Raw genomic sequence first — 24,492 nt, forward strand, 5'->3', positions numbered from 1 at the left:
GTCCAGGAGGAGATCTGGAAAGGAAGGTAGAAGAACTGGAAAGTCGATTGGTAGTTCTAGAAGAGAATGAAACTACACCCGAGAATGCCAGAAGGGAGCCACAATGACCAAGGTTGCTTGTAGATGTCTGACTTGAGCTAACACCCTGTTGATCATAAGAAAAGGAGGGCAAGGCATAGTTGATTGCCTTGAACCATTGTTGGAAGGAGGGATCTGAAGCCAATGCTTGAGGGTCTGGATTCCAGCTGAAAAAATGGGGAAGTTGGGAATTGAGCCTGGACAAAAAAAAGATCTATTTGAAAGGGTCACCATTTGTAAAAAAAGAGAGTTGAACACATGAGGATGAAGCCTTCAGTCGCTGGAATCACGAAGATATTCTGAATGCCAAACCAGTATGGCATGGAGATTTCTTGGCAGATATTCTGCTTGAATAGATAACTTGTGAAGAAGGCAGAATTCCCAAAAGTTCTCTGGCAGTCCCACAGGGGGTTTGGATCTGGTGCTGCTGAGGCAACTGATGTAGCAAATTGCGGTGATGTTGTCCATGCAGAGAATAATTGAGCAATGCACTTTGTTTTGACTACACTTTTAATTGCAAAAGACCCTGAAAGCATCTTTAAACAATTTATATGCAATTTGGACTCCTCATGAGACCATGTACCACCCATTTGAGATCTAACCACACTGGGCATCCCAGCCTATCAGACTTTCATTGGATTCTAATTTAAGATCAGGACTGACGTGAAGATGAGTCTGCCGTTCCATGTATCCAAATATCTGATCCATCATTGGAGTCCTAGCTAGGATTCTGGATGTAGTTTGATGGTGATGGAGTAAGTGAGGCCACTGTGCAAATGGTGAATCCTTGGTCTTTGGAGAGCTCGATAGTGAAGAGGCCACAGAAAGATAGCCTGAATTAATGACGAAAGAAGAACAACAATCCCTTCTAAGGATCTGAGAGAACTTGAAGAATTGTGAAGAGTCTGGATCTCTAATTTGATGTCTTTGACTTTGGCCAAAAGTAAATGAAGGGTTGCACTGGTGGAGTTTATCAGTAATCCTAAAAATGATATCTGAGTGCATGGGCCTAAGATCCATTTCTTTAAGTTGATGAGAAAATTTAGATCTTAGAGAAGAGAACAAGTAATGCGAACGTGAGACTGTAGTGTGAATATTTTGGCATTATGTGGAGCTATTAGGGTAAATAAAATCTAAGTAAACTATTAGTCTGATACCTTGAGATCTGAGAAGGCATTTAACTGGCTTCATGATTTAGGTAAAGCACCACAGTGCAGAGGAAAGGCTGAAGAGAGGAGAAGTTTTTCCCTGCCATTGAAATTGAAGAAACGTTTTGGATCATGATAGATGGGAACCAGAAAGTATTCATCTTGGAGATCCAAAATGCACCCTCCAATCATTTTGAATCAACGCGTCTCTGAGATGGAATATTGTTTCCATCCTGAAATGAAGATAACTACAAATTGGATGAAGTGTCTGAGATTGCTAATAGGTTTCATCTTTTCATTTTTATTTTGTACTAAGAAAAGAGAACTTAAGAAACCTGAATGATTGGGGAAGGCAGGCTGGATTTTTTTGTGTGTGTAAAATGGAATTTATTTCCTGTGATATTAGGGCAGACATCTCAGATTAGAATTTTGGGGGAAGGGAAAACACAATTTGAAAAGGAATTTCATAAAGTTCCATAGAAAAAACCTGAATAGTGTTTAGGACCCAAGGATCTGAAGTTATTGACTAACATTTTGTCAGAAAAAAATGTAACTTGCCCCCCATGGAAAACGCTGCTGCTGGGGTTGAAGGTCTGTAACTCTTTTGGTCTTTGCCACAGAAACCTCTGCCTCTTTGTGGGTAGAATTGAGGTTTGTACTCCTGGTCTTTTGAGTTGAAGGCTCTTCTAAATCCTTTATTCCCGAAGGCCCAACTGGTAAAGCGGCACCTGCCTCTACCAGCCCTGGCTAAAACAGGTTGAGAGAAAACGTTTTTGAGTGTTTGTTGGGCATTGTCCAGGGAGGCAAAATTAGTAGCATATTTGCCAAGACCTTAATAGAGGAATTACCAATAACAGTCCCACTGCCTTAATGCTGGGATCTATCATATCCAGATTTGCTAATTTAGGATCTAACCTTAACAGAAGGCCCTTTCGCCATTCATGGGTAATTGCAGGGTTAGCATTTCCAAGCAGACGGAAGGCCCTCTGGGTACACATGGACAGCTCTTCAGTATCAATAGGGATGTTATCCAGTCTGGCAAAATTGGTTAGGTCACAATAATGCACCAACAGACCAATGACATCCAACATTTTGTGCTTGCATGTGGACACCCCTTTGTGAGGATCTTTGCTGAATGTTGGCGAAAACGTGAGACTGTTGGGATCAATACTGGTAGTAGTGGCTATTTGAGAAGGTAAAAAGGGACTGGGGCATTCAGATTTTAATTTGGTTCTGGACTGTTGGTCTACAGGCAAGCGAAGTCTGGAAGCAATATAGGTACCTATGTGATCATACGGAAACCATTCTGAAGAATTTGGGTGGTGGATAAGCTTAGGGTCAAATGTAGGGTGACCTTCAGAACCCAAAACTGGTTTAGCAGTCAAGGGATCTAGAGAGGATGTGACAATCTTTCACTTCTCTTCATGAGAACTTAGAAAGGAATCAGAATCCCCCATCAAATTTTTGTTTTCATCAGTATCATGATCACCCATATCATCATCTGTGCCAAGAATTTAAAAAATCTTTTTTTTTTAGTTGTTGTCAATATTTTTTGACTTGGGCTTGCATTTGCCAAATGTATACTAATTATTATTATTATTATTATTATTATTATTATAACCCTCCTTAGATGGAGGCCTAGGAGAAACAAAGTCCTCAGTCCTGTGTGAGGAAGCCTCACTAGTCCTAAGTGCAAACTTAGAAATGGAAACTGATGATTGAGCAGGTTTAGCTGATGGAGAGTTCATCATGGCTTTGCACTTTCTGCTCTCCCCCACAGATTGGGCCAACATGGTTTTAGACAATAGCTTGCTGACAGAATTTTTCATCTTTTTAGTGACATTGTCCATGTAAGCAGCAACTGCTTGTTCAATCGAGGACTGATTTAATCCATTCAAATTATTTTGAAATTCTTCCCCATCATTGTCATTATTATTAAAAAGTGGGGAACAATCCAATTCCATTTTGACCGAACAGGTTAAATGAAAAAGAAAGGAAAACACTGTGAAATGTATTATGTGGAGCTATGAGGCAAAATAAAAGGCCACTAAGGGGTTAAACCTGTCTCTGGGAGGAGAAAAGAGAAACTCCTCCCACTAAGAGGAGATGCATAGGCTAGACTGCATGCAAAGGACCACCCAGGGCAGAGAGCAAGGCCTTGCTCCTAGGCATGTCCATGCTCCGATGACAGGACTCAAGAAAGAGCTGGTCAGCACTCTGACACAAGAAACAGGAACAAGAAGTGCCAGAGAAGGCCTGCTAATTATTAGCCTGAAGTAAGAGGCCACTGAGAAGTCCAATGCTGAATCACTGGGAAAGGAAAGCGCTGCCGAAACTGTGGTGAATGGAACATGATGTACAAAAGCACTCATGACCACAGAGAAAGACTGAGTTGCACAGTGAGTATAGTAATACAGTATACTGAGACAAATAAACACTTTGAAATCAATCAAATGGATATAGGAAAAATATGCAAATACTTATCTTGACTGCGAGCAGCAAGAAAAGAGGAGTGTTTGTAGTCAAGTTAGGTAATATAAGGTATGCTACCACCTCCTTACCTGTGCTTCGTACTATGTCTACTTTACCATTGGATTTGTGTTTCTAAGCCTGATCAAAACTGTAGTTTTCGTATGTTCTTGACTACTGCTGTTTAAATAATGCAAGACTCGAGAAGCATAATAGGAGCCCCCAGTCTTGCAAAAAAATTAAGCTCCTGTATCCATTTTTCAGGATAGCATGCTAGCCTAAACCCTATAGAACACAATCCTTCAATGAGCATGCTTGGATTGATCAGTAGCTTTGTTACTCACTGTCACTTTGTCCTTTTTAGCTATTGCTATATAAGCCATACCCTGTGATGCAATTTATATTACCTACAATATTTTTCCCCAGAGGTGATGCTGAGACTGGGAAAGCATGGGGCCATCTTATAACATACTAGTCAAAGAACTATAGTACTCAATCATTTTATAAACGATCTTGCATCGAACTGTAGATTTGTATTTTACTATATACCTAGGATAGTTTTGATCTCAGTAGAGGAGGCTGGGACTTGGAGTAGTAGGTCCTCTCTACTGTATACCAGACTAAAAACCTTAGAGCTCAAATATTCGATAGTTTTTTCTTTTCTGCATCTAACTGTAAAAGTTTCCTATTATGCAAGCAATTTAATTTATCCTATATTTTAACTAAGGGAGCTATTTTATGATGTGATTATTTCTTCACACATACAGGGAAAAAAGAAAATTAGACAGTACTGTAATGGGAAAGCAGTAACTTCATGCTGAACATGTGCTGTTTGTGGGAAAGCAATAAGAAATGAACATGAAAAATGTATGGGGTTAAACGCTCAAAACATGTATGACTAACAGCAAGACAAGCAATGTTTTTTATTTGCTCATTTGGCATGTGAGAAATCATATGTAGGTGAAAGAGGAAGGTGGCTGAGAGTTAATGTAAATGAACACGAGTGAACTGTAAGACTTAAGAAAAAGAACACTCCCTTGCTGGAGCACTTCATTGAAAGGAAAAACTCGGAGAACAAAATTAAGTGGTTCATTCCGGAGAGAACAGAAAGTAATACGGAGATCTGGGCAAGAAGAAGAAGTGCAGAGAGCAATTTTATATGTCAAAAAATTGAAATTATAAGCATTCAAACAGACTTGATTCAGGTTGGAGGATCCTGATTTTTAACCAAAAAAGGGTTAATTATAGCTCTCTCTCTCACCTGTATTTGCCCCTGCTTCAATAGCGGTCAACAGGGAATACATAATCCCGGATTATTTTTTAAAAATCTCCCTATTTGCCCTTCTAAAATGTTAGCATGTATGAATGTAAGATAGGCCTAAACAACAGGGAAGAATGGGACATGATAATCAGGTGAGTTTGATGGGTGTTTGTTGCGTGACATATAGAAAATAGCTGATTGGAGGCCTAATTTATTTACATTTGGTATTATATGTCCTAACCATTTAATCCATGATTAACAAGGCTATATTGGGGCACATATTAGTAGCTGAAAGGAAAATGGCTGTCATTTTTGTCACATTTGAAGAAATAAGTACCCAGCTGTTTCATTTGACATTTGGCCTATGAATGTAGTGCCCTTTAAGTTAAAATTACAGCTATCTGTAATATATAGTATGTTTATTTGAATTTCTTATTTGAAACAAATACATTTATACTAGTAGCTTGAAGGCTAAATAGACTGTCACATTCCATGTACTTGTAGTATTAAGCTCTTGAACCTAAATGTTCTGTTTAATATAAGGTACACAATTTCTGTCTGCCTGTTGTTAAAATGGTGGTCATTTGTGACACATAGCAAATAGATATTTTGATCTTTCTGTCTTTCCTGTTTTAAAAAAAATGTCTTTGAGTATTAGAAGTTTCAATACTGAAAATAGAATTTATTAAGCAAGATTTAGTAGTTTTAGCAGAAAGTGATTGACCAGATCAACATTTACTTAAGTAGCCTTATGGTAAAATGGCAGTCATTTGGGACACATTTGGATAAAGAAGCCCTAAATATAGAGGGTCTATTTGAAATTGGGTGATCAACAATATTGAGGACGAAATACTGATTAGACCAATGAGATGCCATGATAGTAAATATAAAATAATGCTAAAGAAGGAAATATGCGGATTTCAAATAGTGTAAATGAGGACCTGAGTATACCATATTCCATTACACCATTGGAGATGAGTAATCCAAATATTAGTACAGCGGTGTAGGCCTGCTAAAAATATGTAAAAACAAATGTTTAATGGTAGTAAAGCAATGCACAGAGGAGGGTTTCTTGTTTCTAGGTGTTTTAGAAGAAAGGGCCAGATTCTTTCGATAGAGATCCTGAAGGTGGTGCCTGTATTCCACAAAATATATATGAGTGCAGTATTTTACCATTGCAGCAGCATCAGTGATATGAGTGATTGCAGACACTATGGGCCAGATTTACAAGAAACTGGCGCATCACCAGTAATGAGCCACTTTTCTTGCAGCCCCCTAACACCTCCATTGTAGTGCCGTATTTACAATACGGCACACCATAGCGCATGTTAGGGGCAATAGCGTCATTTTTTTGAAGTTATTGTAAAGCTATACTGGAATCAAATAGAAAAAGTGTGCTAATCCAGTATAGTGTTAAGAGGCAACTTGAAATTAATGAGGGCCTCATTTTAATGCCTGCTTTAAGCAGGCATTAAAAATGATGCTATAAATTAGTAACCCTCTAACGAGGGAACACCCCCTTTGCAAACATCATGCATATATTGTGCATGATGTGGTACAAAGGGTTTATAAGGTGGCACAACCCTAGTTTGCGCCACCTTGTAAATATGGCGCTATGGTACTGGCCTTTTAGCGTCACATGTGTAGCAAAAATGTTGCTTCAGATGTGGAGCTAAGGGGCGCTAGGCCCTTGTAAATCTGACCCACTATGTGATTAAATATGCTTGTGTGTCCCCAAGCGTAGGATGGGATTTATAATGAAGGTATTTCTGACCTGTGTGTTTGTGTATACCCTGTGAATTAATACTTAGGCCCTGATTGATACTTTTTGGTGCAAAACTGCACTAACGCAGTTTTGCACCAAAAAGTTTAGCACCGGTTTGCACAATTTCTGTGCACCAGCCGGGCACCATATTTATGGAATGGTGCAAGCCAATGCAAAGGGTAGGCTAGCATCAATAAAAACGATGTTAGTCGGGTGGAGCTGGTGGTATGGAAGAAGGGGATTTTGCACCAAAAAATTACGTTAGGCAGGTTTCAGTAAAAATAAATGACTCTAACCAGATTAGCATAATTTTATGGCTCTAAACCTACCATGCCACAAGACTCCTGCCTTAGAAAAGGCAGGAGTCATGCCCACCACCTCAATGGCCAGCACAGGGAATAAGGGTCCCCTAGGCAAGGCCATTGCACCCTGTGCCATGTATGGGGGCCCGTTTCAGGGCCCCCTATAGCACTTTAAAAAATAAAATTAAATACCTACCTGTAATTACCTGGGAAGGGGTCCCGCATCCTCTGCAGTCCCTCTGGTGTGGGTGGGGGTGTCCCTGGTGCCTGGGGAGGGCACCTGTGGACTTATTCTATGGTGTTCCACCATGCAAATAGGCCCACAGGTCCCCAAACGGACGCTCTGACCCATCCTTCCTCCCGTGCACCATTTTTGCATGGAGTATAAATATGGCGTTACGGCCATAGAGTCATTTATATGCACAGGATCGCCTACCTTGCATCTCATTAAGGCAAGGTGGGTTTCTATGCCCCAACAATGACTTTAACTCCATAAATTTGTCGCTAGACAGGTCTAGCACCAAAGTATAAATATGGAGTTAGTTTTGCACCGAATTAGAGTAAAAACAAATGACGCTAATTCTGTGAAAACAGAGTATAAATATGCCCCTTAATTTTTACAGGTAAGCATAGAAGCAAAATGAAAGCTGAGAAGTGTCATTTAGGTACTGGATATGGAGTAAGAGGTGATAGTTATCAAAAGGTATTTCAAAATGAACGTCTGAAAGAAAATTGTTTCAGTAAAAAGAACCATGTTAAACATCTTAAAATAGAGAGCTGCTATTTGGGAGGTAAGAGAGAAAGTTGCATTTAGTAATGAATCAAGCCATAAGGAAATATATAGAGGGAAGTATAATTCACTGGATAGCCTGTTTTTAAAATGGGTGGTACTGGAAGACAATATGCACCCTGATAGCAAAGTGCAAATAAAGCTGTGAGTGGATAGTTATCAAAGAAGAAAACCAGTATGAAAACATCAATTCGGAGTTAGGTATGTAAAACTGAATATGTGTATACAATAACTAGTATGGGCAGGAACTCTAGTAGTAAAGTGAGGGACTGATAACCCTTTATTCTCTGATTAGAAGAACATTTGTTTTCAAATTGATACCCATAATGACATTTTGGAGTATGAAAAAGGCTGCTATGTAAATATCAGATCTTCCTAGAGAATACAGGAAAGAGTGGGACCTGAGCAATGAATGAATTTATTTTGAAGTCCAAGAGATCCTTTGTAACCCTAAACTGATTATGATCATTTTAGTACTGTCATCTTAAAGATGAATTTTGTAGTTAATGAAAACAAATTAAAATACTGTGTAAACAAATGAGCCAGGATTAGCATGATGGGTAACGGCATATAAAGGTAAGAATGACTATTGAGTAGTTACTGAAATTATGTGTATTACAGTGATAATAATAAATCTATTTTGTGTTCAGTTTTACGTATAGATTCCACCAAAATACAGCATAAACAGATTTTATTGTTATTAAACCTAAATGAAAAATATTTTTGGTGATTATTTCTGTGTGATTTGGATATATCATCATTAATTGTTAATGATTTTCATGCATGTTTTCATGCATTGATGGTGTAAATACGAATGAATCTTGGAAGCATTGTCTTTATATTACATGGAAAATAAATTGTATGTTTTTTTCATACATACTTATGCAAGTTTAATTTGTAATGGATAACTTGTATATAATCAATCCATCTTGCGAGTAAAGAGGGCATACATTTTTTGATTGGTTCTTAAAATCCTGTCCCTTTGGTTTAGAGGGGATGCTTTCTTTTAGTAGTCGATTCAACTACAAATCAATAAAGACAATCATAAAAATACAGCTGACCATCATTTGTGGCCTTTTATTTGAAATGGTTCTATAGTAACCATCACTGTTTTAAATGTATAATATTATAAACCGAGGTGGGCAATCTCCATTATCCTGATTTTGGCCACTGCTTTCATTTACCCTATGGTAAAAAATCAATAATAAACCTCTAATTTTTCAATATATATATATCATGGATTTCTGAAGGAATGGATTTGGAACCTTCAGAATGAGAGCTTGTATATGCACTCTAATAGCACACTAAATGATCCTTAGCTGCTTCTGGGCTTTGAAGAAATGACTGCAGTGAATGGAAATCCCTTAAAAGGTGACCAATATGTTGTTCACTACTACTTTGTTTTGAAAGTCCTGCACAATCAAGTTGATGGAATGAGCTAAACATAGGACTCTGAAGTATCCTCCAACAGCTATGTCTTTGGAAATATTACTGCCATTGTTAGTGACAATGGATCCAATTCTGAGACTCTAGATTGAAGTCATTTGTAGACGTTGGTATTAAATTCTCCCAGATGCTGACAGCTATATGTGATTTTTCCAAGGAAAACAATCACCTGTTGCACACCAATGAATGGCTTGAAAGGCATCATCAATGGCGAAGTAGGCGGCTAGAATTTGCCTATCCTCCCTTGAAGAAGCCCCAGAGTGGAGTTATAGACAGGCAATCTGTGATGTGACAACTGGTCTACATGTTTGTTGTGTGGTGGATGGAATGAACATGGCTCTCCTTCATTGCTTAGCAGAGTGGAGTGTTGGCATAGCAGCAATTGAAAAAATAGGTTCAGCTTGGATCCTTCGATTTTGAACAAAGGATTTCCACAAGTTCCAGAAACCCTTCTCCTCCCACTAAAAAAGTAAGGAGGCGAAGCGCAAAACATTCCCAATGTATAAGTAGCTAATTCATGGGTTTGGTGGTACGGGATTCCTTACTGAGCATGGACTTAATAATGTCGGTGTTGGTGTTTTCTTTGCGACAGTCCCACCTTAAATGACCAAGGGGAGCAGGTAGGTTATTCTGATGTGTCTGTAGCCCTCTTTTAATTTTGCCTTGCAGGAGGTGTATAAGGTGCTAACTTGACTTTAAGAGCAACAAGTATTCGTGAAATTATACCAACAGCTTCTTTATCCTCATCACCACCAACTCCATTTATCAGTTTGACCTCCTCTTCTCTCTTCAGATCAGCTATGTTTTTCAGTTGCTGTTCCTGTGAATTGCATGTTAATGTTTTAGATGAACTAGTTTGATTCCAGTATCGTAATGTCCACCTGACTTCCTATGATGCTCTGGTTTGTACCAAAGTGTGAAATCAGCGATATGTTCCTCATATGGCCGAAATATGAAGGATTACCAAACCAGGAAGGACAGCTTCCTATTAGAGCCATATCCTGTAAAACATTTATGGTGGAACTACATGTTTTCCTTTCTTGTAGGTGATATGGGACTGCTGAAGAGGTGGTAGTTGGTGCAGGTTTTTGTGTTTGTATGATAGAAGCAGTTGACATTGCTGGTATTACATGACTTGGGTCAGGTTGAATAGAAGTGATCTGCACTTCCTCTGTGACACTCTCAACATGAGCAATCACTGGATGATCTTCCTTACTTCTGATGTTCACGAGAACCTCCTTTTTCACCAGGATTCATGGGTATAATCCATGTCATGGTTATCTCATCAGCAGCTTGAAAAAGATGTGAAAGGGCTCATTCCTTTCCTCAGAAAAGATAGTGAAAACAATGCATCCATTTAAAAAGCACTCTGCAGCACACATGTCGTAGGACTCTTGCCACAGGGATAAGACTACTTGGTTTCCGGGGGCAGCACCACCGCATGTGGGTGACTGAGCCAGTACCACACCGACTGGAAGCTGCCGCCCTGACCCTCTCACCTGGCTAGTAGCACCTCACCCAAACCTACAAACTAAAGGTGATTTGTGACAGCCTAAAAACATGACCTTCAGATTCCTCAGGAAGTCGTGGTGGAAGAGATCTTACTGCTTTTCTCATTTGCACAAGTCTCACACATGCAAAGGTAGATGAAGAGATGCAGCATGAGTTTCAATATGTTTATTGAAGCAACTGCATTCTACAATGAAAGGCATGAGCTGCAATTATTAGGAAGATGAAACATAATATAGTGATGGTTGTGACCATTAGAGTAAAACATATGAACAGTCCCAACATCCTGACATAATCATGAGTCTAAGAATTCCTACCTACACTGTAGCATCTAACATAAGAGCAAAGCATTGCTAGCCCTTCTGCCTGTACTAGTCTATTGAAGGAGCCCCTGACCACATAACTGGAAAAAGGCAAGGGTCTGCTTGTTGTTCTGCTGGCAGTCCTCCCGGTTGTCTGGAAAGACAAGGCCAATCAGTGAAGCTACCAAAGTGGTACACAGCAGAAGATTATTTGGCCTGTCTGATGTTTAAATAACAAACATGTTGTGTTCTGATAACAGGCCTGGCGTGATAATATGTCTATGGCTAGATAGTTGACCCTGTAGCTTTTGAACCAGTAACATCAAGTAAAATATTGTGTATAAATGGGACATCCTTGAACAGGACACAGAGTAAAATATGTTCAGGGACAGATGAACGTAAAACACAAATATGCATGTTTTCTTAGAAAGCAGCTGATAAAGTATGAAACAACAAGCTAAAAGCAATCTATACTTAAATATAATATTAGGAATAAAATTGAATAGCATTTTTGACACTCACTCACAGAACCACTCAGACTCTTCTGCACCCACTCACAGACCCAGTGTGTCAATCATGTGCACACTTACAGAGCCACACAGACACTCATGCATTCACTCACAAAGCTACTCAGACACTCACACACACACTCAAAGACCCACTCAGACACTCATGCACCCACTCACATACCCACTAAGAAACTCATGCACCCAGGTACAGATCCACTCAAACACCCATGCACTCAGTCACAGACCCATCCAAACACTTAAGCACTTACTGACATAACCAGTCGGACACTCCTGCACCACCTCAAAGCACTCACACACCAGCTCACAGACCTACAGAGACCCTCAAACATTCACTCACAGACCCAGTGAGACACTCATGCACATACTCACAGTCACATGCCCACACAGCTACTCATGCACCTACTCACTTATGCACTCATGCAGTCACTCACAGACCCGCTCAGACACTGACACACCAAGACACATACAAACCCATTCACAGACCCACTCATACACCTATGCACTCACTTTCAGATGAAGCCAGACAGTCATGTATCTAATCAAAGACCCTCTTAGATACTTAGGTAGACAAATTCACACATTGATGCACCCATTGTGATAATCAGAATCATTTAAGTACTTGTAAAATGTAGATGTTGTGGTAGTCATTGAACTAGTGTTTGGCAAGTTGGATGACTCTGAGAAGAGACTTTGGGGGTGATTCTGAGACTGGCGGGCGGCGGAGGCCGCCCGCCAGTCTTCCCCCGACAAAATACCGCTCCGCGGTCGCAAGACCGCTGAGGGTATTTTGAGATTTGCCCTGGGCTGGCGGGCGGCCGCCAAAAGGCCGCCCGCCAGCCCAGGGCAAATCTACCTTCCCACGAGGACGCCGGCTCTGAATGGAGCCGGCGTAGTGAGAAGGTGCGACGGGTGCAGTTGCACCCGTCGCGTATTTCAGTGTCTGCTTTAAACATGGGTCAGAACTATTACTGCTGAATCTGAGTGTGTACTTTTAAACATCAGCTTTACCTAGCAGTGGAAGAGCTGCTTAACAAGCCGTACACTGAACTCTTTCTGCAAAACACTGACCCCTCACCTAGACTATGGGTAGGCCATGAACCATGGTGCTATGTGATTAAAATGTGAGGAATATGCTTGAGAGTTTCACTGGCTTAGATGTGCACTGGCAGACATTATGCCCAGTTACTTATGCAATGTCCTATTAATACTGCAAATCATGTACCTACTCATAAGTACATAAAAGAGACAGTCATTCATACAGCTGTGTATACTGCAGTATCAGAACAAGTTACTCACTGATACATTCACTCTAATATGTACACAATTGGTGAGACAAGCTAGTCTCCCATCCAGAAAAGTAGTTGTTCTTGAATCATGGGTTAGACCCTCTATTGCTGAGAGTAACTATATAATTTTAAACATAAGCTCAACTTGACACTAGAAAATCTGCTTTACAATTGTTAACCTGTCCTTTTACTACATAACTAAGTAAAAGGACCATCTGTTTGCAGATGTCTACTAATACATAAAAGAAGAAAAGACAAATGCATACGAAAAGTCAAAGAAGAAAGAAAGAGAAGAAACATGATTATCTTCTTACAACTGAGAAACAAAATGTGAAAAAGTAGACAATTTAGTGAAAGAAAAAAGAGCTGCTGGTGGGAAAACAAAGAAATATCTTGAAATTGTGTGTGGAAAACTGGAAAGTGAGTATAAACAAGTGAAGAAAAATATTTTTTTTCAAACAGCTAAGAAAGGACATAAAGCACATGACATTAAGAGTAAAAAAGGAACAACACAGAAGATAACTTAACAAGAATACAGAAGAAGTTTAAGGAGATTAAAAATAGAATGTTCCAGGTAGAGTAATTCAGAACCTTATGACAACAAGGAAACAGTGTAAAAGTAAAAGAGAACTAATGAAACAAAAGGAATGTTTTGAAGTCATAATGGATAAAGCCTTTGCTCTTAAGAGTAAACTATTTATTTTGATTCTGAGAAGAATGAGGACACTGGATATAACAATGTTGTCTATGAGAAAAAGAAGCCAAATAAAAAGACTTCTAAATTGAGGTAACGCCTGTAAAACATTTAGGGGGTCATTCTGACCCCGGCTGGCGGCGGGAGCCGCCCGCCTGGAGGGAACCGCCAGAATACCGCTGCGCGGTCAAAAGACCGCCGCGGGTATTCTGGGTTTCCCACTGGGCTGGCGGGCGACCGCCAAAAGGCCGCCCGCCAGCCCAGTGGGGAACACCCCTCCATGAGGATGCCGGCTCCGAATGGAGCCGGCGGAGTGGAGGATGTGCGACGGGTGCAGTAGCACCCGTCGCGAATTTCAGTGTCTGCTGAGCAGACACTGAAATTCAAAGTGGGGCCCTCTTATGGGGGCCCCTGCAGTGCCCATGCCATTGGTATGGGCACTGCAGGGGCCCCCAGGGGCCCCACGACACCCCTCACGGCCATCCTGTTCCTGGCGGGCGGAACCGCCAGGAACAGGATGGCGGTGAGGGGGTCGGAATCCCCATGGCGGCGCAGCAAGCTGCGCCGCCATGGCGGATTCCCATAAGCAGCGGAAAGTCGGCGGTACACCGCCGACTTTCCGCTTTTGGCCACGGCTGTACCGCCGTGGTCAGAATGCCCGGCGGAGCACCACCAGCCTGTTGGCGGTGCTTCCGCCGACCCCAGCCCTGGCGGTCCTTGACCGCCGGGGTCAGAATGACCCCCTTAGTGACAAAGGGAAGCATATTTCCAGGACTGAGCTTTTCCATAATGAAGAAAGCTTTTACCAAGAGAACACATCAGTATGTGCATGTGAAACATCTGGATGATGTTATGAGATGAAGTATGGTACTCCCATATGCAAAAGAGGAGGTGGTAACTAGGAATGTTGAAGGAGTAATAGCTGAAGAGGTGCTTGGGAAAACGTAGACAAATACCAGTGTACAAATGGAACTGTAGCAGTTTTGTAGTATACAGCAGATAATTTTCCTTTGAATATTTCCCTGCAAAACTCTGAAAAATAAAATAGCTACATTGCAAGGATTAGATCCTTTCAAATTAAGAAAGCACACACATTTCCAGGGACATTCACTAGTATGTCTATCAAACACAAAACACATTTCATCATCTTAGAATGTTAGCTGTACATCACTCAAGAATGCAAACTTTTGTTAGGAGGTTTTACTATGTGAAAACACTGTCCTAATATTTAGCAGAAATTAATAGAGTTCTTTTGCATGGTAAAGTAGCAGAGGTAGAAAACGTTTGTGATGATGTTCAGTTTTGATTATTTTGTCCTGTACAAGAGTTGATGGAAAAAGGAGAGTTTCAGTGTGCAGATGGAGATGAACAGGACACAGTAATTAATGTTGATAACTTTACTAAGAAAACAATTTAACACAGCTTTTTCTGAGAGGCTAAGCTATATTTGCATATGTTGTAGTTGAACTCACCACAAATGTCAAATTTGTAAAGTTGAGATGTACTCAAAAACTGAAGAGGAAAACAGAAACAAGAGAGAAAGTTTTGCTGCTCATCTGTTTGTAGAGGAAACTTTTGATTTGGGCTTAAAGGAAAAAAATTGTAATTACAGCTGTGATAAGTTAGATGATAATACAATGCCAGCTAGAGCAGTACATAACAAGTTAAAACTAATTCCAATACCACAAGAGCTTCAAGATTCATATGTTTATGAATCAATCCTTATACAATGTACACATCCTTTCCAAGTTTTTGTTTGTATGGAACCAAAAGCAGGTAAATTGCCCCCACAGAACTTCAGAAAGGCCATAAGGGTAGAATTGTGTACTTGCCATCAGAATTCAAAAAGAATATTGAAACTATACGGGTACAGAGAGATTTTGAAGATGCACTTATTATTTTAGTAAATGATGTTCCTACAAAGAGCAAAAAGATATGGCAAGAATTAGTAAATGTGAATAACATAAAAAAGTGATACCTACCACAAAACAAAGTTTATTACAAAATTACAGATATTCTTTAAGACATAACACATATCGAAGATGAAACATTATTGTCATGTGGTCAAATAGAAAAGGTGAATCGATCAAGATCAGAAGAAATTTATGAACAATAAAAACATCCATGCTCTTCATTCTAAAGAAGTTATTGGTGATGCAATTGGCCTTTTGCCTTTGAGGAGCTCTCATTCTAGGAAAAATGTTAAGAAGCTCGCTGTTTTCTCAATTGTTTCCCACTGAAGAAGATGGGTGCTCTGCTGTACAGATACCAGCAGTTGAATACCACTCAACAAGATTATATTCTGAAGATCCTAGATTTTACCAGTGCATTGCATATATATTTCATCTTCTGTTTGAAAGTGACTTGTCTGGACTTTCATACACTGTTAACCATATACTAAACACAGGAGTAAATCTTCAAACCTTTTTGCAAAGGAGTTTGTTGAAAAAGTTAATAAATAGGATGAAGATGTGGAGTACAGCTTGATTACTTTGATAATGTGTCAATGTGGTACCAACTAGTATTGGCACCACCATCACAGTGAGCTAAAATATATGTTAAGAAACCTAAGTACACCTGCTTGGTTCCTGATGCTCAGTTGTGCTGAGAATGCTTAGGATGATCTACTTCGATTTTTGAGAGAAGCTAGCTCCAATATTATAGACATTGAAATGAACACAGCAAGAGAACTCTGTTCCTTGGATTCTGCCTGCTGATTTTGCGAATGAAAGATATGCAAACAAGACAAACCCTTCTCTTGGTGAAGTAAGTGATATCTTTTGGCTTAAAGAGTACCAAGCGAGAAGTCTTCCTTATACTCACATGCTGTAATGGATTAAAGATGCACCAAAATTTGAAAAAGTGATGAATCTTTCCTATCATTCATTGAACAGTATGTTACATGTGCCAATCCAAAAGACACTGATGAAAAAGGTTTAGGGCAATGAGTTCTGCAGTTCCAAAATCACAGATTTGGGAAGTACTGCTGATAAAAATATAGAAACAAACATACATTTCATACAAGATGCTATTTTCGATTCCCTCGTCCTGTGATTTCAGAAGGAAAAGTTAATGGCTTTCTCTCTGCAGTGAGACATCCATTGAAGCGAAAGTCACCAAAAAATACTTACAACTTGAGAAGAACAGAGACTTCAAAGTGCATTGATGATTAGAAATCAGTAATTTTAAAGATGTAGAACGCAGATGTAGAATGCAACCATGGACATACAGTACATAGCAGATAACTCTATTGCTGTTGCTCATTATGTGACATCGTATTTCACAAAATCTGAGAAGACAAATGAAGGAGCTGTGGGAGGAGATTTCTGCAGGAAAGAGTCTTGGTAAACTACTAAAAAAATAGAATTTTTCTACGTAACACTTCTCCAGCGATTCAAACCTTGTTCTGAAGAAGTGCTACTTGGACAATATGACTGATAAGAAGACTCTTTCAATGCTCTCAAGACAGCATTGAGTGTCTGATATTTCGCAACTACTTGAAAATGTTAAATGTAGAAATTCAACAAGAGGAAACAATTGCTACTGAGATAGCAAAGGATAGTTCACAAAGGAACCAGAATTCTGGACCTCTCAGTCAAGATCGTCTTGGACAGCCAATAATCAAAACTGAAGCATTGAAGGAGGTGGAGGCAGCAATGCAACAATCAAGAGAAGGAAATGTTTACTTGCAACAATTAGCAGAACAACTGAATGATGAGCAGAAAGAAATATATATGAAAGTCAGAGAAAAAATAGAGCACTGATTTCTTTATGAAAATGATCAATGTAAATGTTCCGGTTTTAAGCCAATTCTTTTTTATGTCAGTGTACAAGCTGGCACTGGAAAATGTTTTTTAATAGAAGTTCTATCTACTTATCTGCCGATGACTACAGAGTCCATTATGCTGTGTGTAGTCACAGCCCCTACTTGATTACCTGCAAACAACATCAAAGGCATTACATTGCATTATCTACTTATGCTACCTGTTGAACACAATAATAAACTGGGATACCAAAAGTTATCTGGTGAAGCGTGTCACAAAGTTTCCAGAATCTTGAAGAAATAAAACTTTTAATCATCGATGAGGTGAGCATGGTCTCAAACTTAGGCCCATATTTAGACTTTTTGTCACAAAACTGTGTTTGTGCAGTTTTGTGTCAAAAGTATAGTGCCAACTTGCATCATTCCATAGTGCCAGCTGGGCACCAAATTTATGGAATCCCGCAAGCCGGCGCAAAGGGTGGGCTAGCGTCTAGAAAAAAAGATGTTAGCTGGGTGGGTGTGGCGGTATGGGGGAAGGCGGGTTTTGCACCAAAAAATTACGTTAGACTGGTTAGAGGCAAACAATACCTTTAACCAGCCTAGCATCATTTTGCACCAGAACATTACATTATGCTGGTCAGAGGCAAACAATGCCTTTAACCAGCCTAGCATCATTTCCTGATGCCAAACCATCGATACAACATGACTCCTGTCTTATAAAAGACAGGAGTAATGCCCATGACCCCAATGGCCATGGCCATTGCACCTAGCTCAGTGTCATGTGGGGGGCCTGTTTAAGGGCCCCCAATGGTACTTTGACAAGATTTTTTAAATACTTACCTCTACTTAGACTACTTTCCTGGATGGGGTCCCCCTTTCTCTGGTGTCCCTCTGGTGTGGGTAGGGGTGTTCCTGAGACTTGAGAAGGGCACTTGTGGATGCATTCCATGGTGTATAACCATGGAAATGGGTTCACAGGTCAGCTAACGCCTGGTCTGACCCAGGCGTTATATAATGGTGCAAAGCAAGTTTGTACCATTATTTAGCCCCTCCTCCCACCCATGCATCATTTTAGCAGGGGGAATAAATACGTGGCTTTGGGGATAGCACCATTTTTGAAATGGGAATGCCTACCTTGCATTTCATTGACGGAATTAGGTTCACACATCTAAAAAATGGTGCAAACTCGAATATTTTCATTAGACAGGCCTAGCGTCAAAATATACATATGGAGTTAGTTTTGCGCCTAATTTGCGTCAAATAAGATGACGTGAATTTGGTGCAAATGGAGTATAAATATGCCCCATAACGCTTGCCATTGTGCATTTAAGAATGCAACAGACATTGAAGACAGAGTATGATGTACTTTTTGTAGGAAAGCATGTAATTGTTTTTGGTAATTTATTGCAAGTTACCCCAGTGAAACAAAAGCCTGCGTTTAAGACACCATTACATGAAGAAACTCGTAATTCTTTAGGAAGCATTGGAAATATAAACAGTTAGCTGAATTTCCAATGCAAAGAACTAATTAGAAACAAGTGTCAGGCCTCTGATATGCAATATGGACATATTATGATGGATATTAGAATAGGTATACTGTCAAAAGAATGAAAACATTGCTTGCAAATTTGACTTGTAAAGAAAATATTTTCTTTCAAAAAAATCTGCAGCACAGCTAATGTTTGAATGTATTTACCACCAAAAATCCATTGTGTAACTAATACCTACTCTTTAAGAATATACCTGTTTCAATGAGCCATTGCTACAATTGGAGAAAGAACAAATATTGGAACTGGCATCAACTGATAAAATGGAACACCAAGGAGTGGCAAAAGTAGGTGATTTTGCAGCATAATTTAAATGTGAGGAAGGATTAGTTAATGGGGCCATGGGTAAAATATTTGACTTAATTTTGTATCCAAACAGAAATGAAGCTGGATACCTAGAAATTACAATAAATGAACTTGAAGGTGTAAAACAGATAGCAAGGTTCTTTGCAACTCTGCTTGTAAAAAACCTGTATTCGCAGAAAGCAGTTTCCAATATCTCTAGCATATGCTATAACAATACGTAAGTCTCAAGGTTTTAGTAAAGATGCAGCATTTATTAACATTGGTGACACTGTATTCAAGAAAGGTATGTCATATGTAGCATTGTCACAGGTTGAACTTTGTCCAATTTGTATCTGATAGAGTTTGATAATAGTAAAATAAAATGCTGATTCCAGTTGCATAATAGAGTGTAATCATTTGAGACGCCTGTATGCTCCTCATGTAGGAGAGTACCCAGTTTATGCAAAACCTAGAATCTTACCGAAACAAAAGATTTCACAGGATAATAGTGACATTCCTGAGAAAAAGAAAAAAAGAGAAGAAAGAACTAATGTAGAAAAAATACTAAAGATACTGGTTAAATTGTTGGTTACCAGTTTTCAAACCTCTCTGGAGTCAACTGCTATGCCAAGGCACCATTCTCTTTACCTCCTCTGGTTCATGCAATTAAACAGAGACAGGATAAAAGATTGTGCTCTGAACTCTTTTCATTTTTAGAACGCTTTTGCTGTGAAAGAACAAAAAACATATTCTGAGTCTTTTATTAGAGAGCAGATCTGCGCATGGGATCTGTGCACTTCACTAAAAACACTTGAGAAGATGTGCAAGAGTACTTGATGGCCCTACTCGGTATCTTAAAAGAAGAGATGGTACCTATTGAAGATCTATTTGGACTAAGTTACTAATGCAGCATGATTGTTAAAATTGTTCATTTTCTTCAAAAACAAAAATAGATTCAGAATGGTTTATCTATTTACCTCTACCAAACTGTAAAACTGTCAGTTTTGAAATTAAGGATGCATCACAGACTAAAACCTGCCCAAAATGTAACTTAGATCTTCTATAAACTTTGAATGTAAGAAGAACTGACATCCTAACATTACAGCGATGTACTGCAGATGGAACTAAATTGGAAACACAAATTATAGTTTTTAAAGCTGAACAAATCTCTATTTCTGGTAAATTCTATAGCTGTATAGCTAATATTTTTCATGAAGGAGTAAGTATTACATCTGGACACTACACCATCTACTTAATAAATACAACTGGTTGGACAGAGTGTAATGATAGCAACTTTATATTCAAGCAGAGATTACCCTATAAACTACAACATTCTGATCTTCGCTTTCTTGAGCCAAAGTTCTAAGGAGGATTACTACTGAAAAAAATAAAATAAAACACTTCTGGGACTCCTAAAACATCAAGTTACATCACATGGCCTACCAAAGGTGATGTCTTCATAATGGATCCTAAACCTTGAAAAGTACTTACTATGGCAAGAAAACAACAGAGCTACCACTAGTTTGGAATCACAGATCACAAACTACAAACCAGGAAACAGATCTACTGAAGAGAAAAATAAATACTGCTAAACGTATGCTTAAGTAATAGCTGGAAAAATGTGAAAAGAATTACACCACTGATATACTGTGCTCCTGTTTAATGGATTACCAGATTTAGTGACATGATGCGCCCTCCAAGGGTGATGTCTTTATATGCCTTTTCACCAATCACTTACATTCATACACATTAATTGTATTATGAAACTATAAAATACATTATATTATTTGACAAGTATAGGTAAACCAGTTAGGTAAATAATTGTAGTGAGTGTGATGCATCATAATGTTAATTTGAAATAATGAGCTATGTATTTATGTTTTTTTACATTTTTTTATGACTGATTCCCCCACTGTTCATTGATGAGTATGTATACCCACTTCATTTATAGTGTAAAAGTATTGGAGCTGAGAACAGCAAGGAAGGGAAATTAAAATGCTTAAATAATATGTATAATTGATATACAGTGATGTAATTTACTTCTGATTAATTATTAACAATTATTTTATATTACATATCATGAAAGTGGAAAAGACAACGTCATAGTATGAAACTTTAACTTCTATTCATGTTTTCTTTCTTTTTGACAGGTTAATGGACCTATTTATTGCAGTGCTGTAGGTAACTAATTACATCCTTCGCCATTCATAAACTATCTTTAAATTTTCCCAACTAAACATTGAGAAGAATACTGACACACTAATATACTCTAATGAAAACACTTATGTATCCAAATGCATACTTTTATACATACTAACTCACCAAATGAAACACTCATCTATGCACTAACATACACAAGCACATAGTTAAGCATAGACTGACACACCCAAACACACATTGATTTATATGCTGACACACTCAGAGGCACCCTAATACATACACTGATACACCCAGGCAAACACTAAAGCATACACTGACACTCCTAAGTACACACTCATATATACACTGATACACACAATCACATACCAATCCATACACTGACACACTGAGCAATTCACTGATTCATACAGTAACTCACACAGACACACATTATTGCATACACTAAGACAACCAGACACACAATGATACTTTCTGACACACCCAGACACTAATGCATACACTGATATACTAAGAGGCAAAACCGATGCATACACTAACATACTAAGGCACACTCTCATTCATAGACTGATATATGCAGGCATATGCTAATGCATATGCTGAGACATCCAGGTATACACTCATGTATACTCTGATACACCTAATTACACACTGATGCATACACTAACACACCCATGCACAAACCACTCCATACACTGACACAGCCAGGCACACACTGATACATGCACTAATACACACAGACACACACTGATGAATACACTAACACACCTTTGTACACACTGATACATACACTGACACACCAGGAACACAATCATGCATACGCTGACACAACCATATACACATCGATGCAAACACTGACACACTCAAGCACACACTGATGCATACACTGACATACCCAGGCACACATATGCCTATACTCACACTCCAAGGCACACTCCAGTGCATATGCTGCCACACCCAGAAACACATTCATTCATGCACTGATACACCCAGGCACATATTCATGTGTACACTGAAACACCCTTGTATAGACTGATGCATACACTGAGACCCCGAAGGTACACCTAGGCACACCGCCATCCATACATTGACACTTCCAGGCACACACTGGCACACCCTGATGCATACACTGCTGCTTACACAGACCCACTCAGGGAAACACCAATGCATGCACTATGACACCCAGGTGCACACTGATGCATTAGCTAACATATCCAGGCACACACTGATGCATACACTTATACCCTCAGGTACACACTGAAACACACACAAACACAGTCAGAGACACACTGATGCATACAGTGACACACCCATGCACACACTCATACATATACTAAAACACCTAGACACACACTTGTGCATCTACTATTGTGCATATACCCCACCAGCGCCAAGACCAACCTGCAAGATGGAATGAAGGGCGTCGCAGATTGGATGAAACTCAGCCGTCTGAAACTGAACTCAGACAAAACGGAAGTCCTCATCCTCGGTAACACCCCGGCCGCCAAGGACGACTCCTGGTGGCCCACGGCCCTTGGCACCGCACCGTCCCCCTCAGACCACGCACGCAACCTCGGCTTCATCTTGGACCCACTTCTCACCATGACCAAACAAGTCAACGCCGTATCATCCTCCTGCTTCCTCACCCTCCGCATGCTCCGAAAGATCTTCCGCTGGATCCCCACCAAAGAAAGACCGTGACCCACGCCCTCGTCATGAGCCGCCTGGACTACGGCAACACCCTTTACGCTGGAACCACCGCTAAACTCCAGAAACGTTTGCAACAAATTCAAAACGCCTCCGCCCGCCTCATCCTCAACATACCCCGCAACAGCCACATCTCAGCACACCTGAGACACCTGCACTGGCTTCCCGTCAGCAAAAGGATCACCTTCCGTCTCCTCACCCACGCACATAAAGCCCTCCACAACAAGGGACCAGAATACCTCAACCGTCGCCTCAGCTTCTACGTTCCCACCCGTCTTCTCCGCTCCACCAGCCTCGCTCTCGCCGCCGTCCCTCGCATCCGCCGCTCCACGGCGGATGGGAGGTCCTTCTCCTACCTGCCGGCCAAGGCTTGGAACACCCTCCCCACCGTCCTCCGGACAACCCAGGACCACTCCGCATTCCGGAGACTTCTCAAGACCTGGCTCTTCGAGCAGCAGTAACCCCTTCCCCCTAGCGCCTTGAGACCCACACGGGTGAGTAGCGCGCTTTATAAATGTTAATGATTTGATTTGATTTGATTTGATTTATACTATCACACACAGTCGTGCATATGCTAAGACACCCAGGTACACACTCATGCATACAATAAAACCCTCAGGTACACACTAATGCATGAGCTGACACACCCAGGCACACACTGATGCACATACTGACAAACCCAGTCATACACTCATACATACACTAACACCCCCAGGTACACTCTGGTGTATACACTGATACACCCAGGAACACAGTCATGCATGCACTGACACACCCAGCCACACACTTATGCATACGCTAACAGTCACTTAACAAGCATATGTTAACACATATACTAACAGGTGCCTACAATGACATACAATGACTTTCTTTTAACCAGATAAGGCTGTTCTAACAAGAACATTTTTTTTCCTTGGGTTTTCAGGAACTTCTTCTTTATATTTTCTGTAATAAAATGAAAACCATTTTGAAAAAACTAGAAATGCAACCTGCACAGAAATAGTGCATTCATATTAAACTAGAAAAAAAAGAATTAGCATTTATGGTAACACTTCTCTGGTAGGTTGGCATAAAAAGATTCCTACCCAACTGAAATAACTATTGCATTTCCCACAAAAAGTGCCTATATCCTTCAAATCAGGAATAGCCACAGGAAAAATGTCATTCCTAGGGAATGCAATAATGTCCCCCACCTGCAGCTGCCCAGCTTTTGGCTGAGAGGCTTCTTCACGCTCCTTTTCAGCATAGAATAGTTGGCGAGGATGAATGATTTGGAGATGTTTCAGCATCGATGTAGTGGCATGACTGTATTTTTTTTGCAGTGACCCTAGATAAAACTTTGCTGCACAGCTTCCACTACACTTAGCTTGCTACACCCCTCTTCTCTCCAGATGGTATAGAACAGAATTTTCATGTGCTGCTTTCTTTCTTTCTTAGCCGCTCATCTTCAGAA

The sequence above is a fragment of the Pleurodeles waltl genome, chromosome 4_1, assembly GCF_031143425.1.
Source record: "Pleurodeles waltl isolate 20211129_DDA chromosome 4_1, aPleWal1.hap1.20221129, whole genome shotgun sequence".
Taxonomy (NCBI): domain Eukaryota; kingdom Metazoa; phylum Chordata; class Amphibia; order Caudata; family Salamandridae; genus Pleurodeles; species Pleurodeles waltl.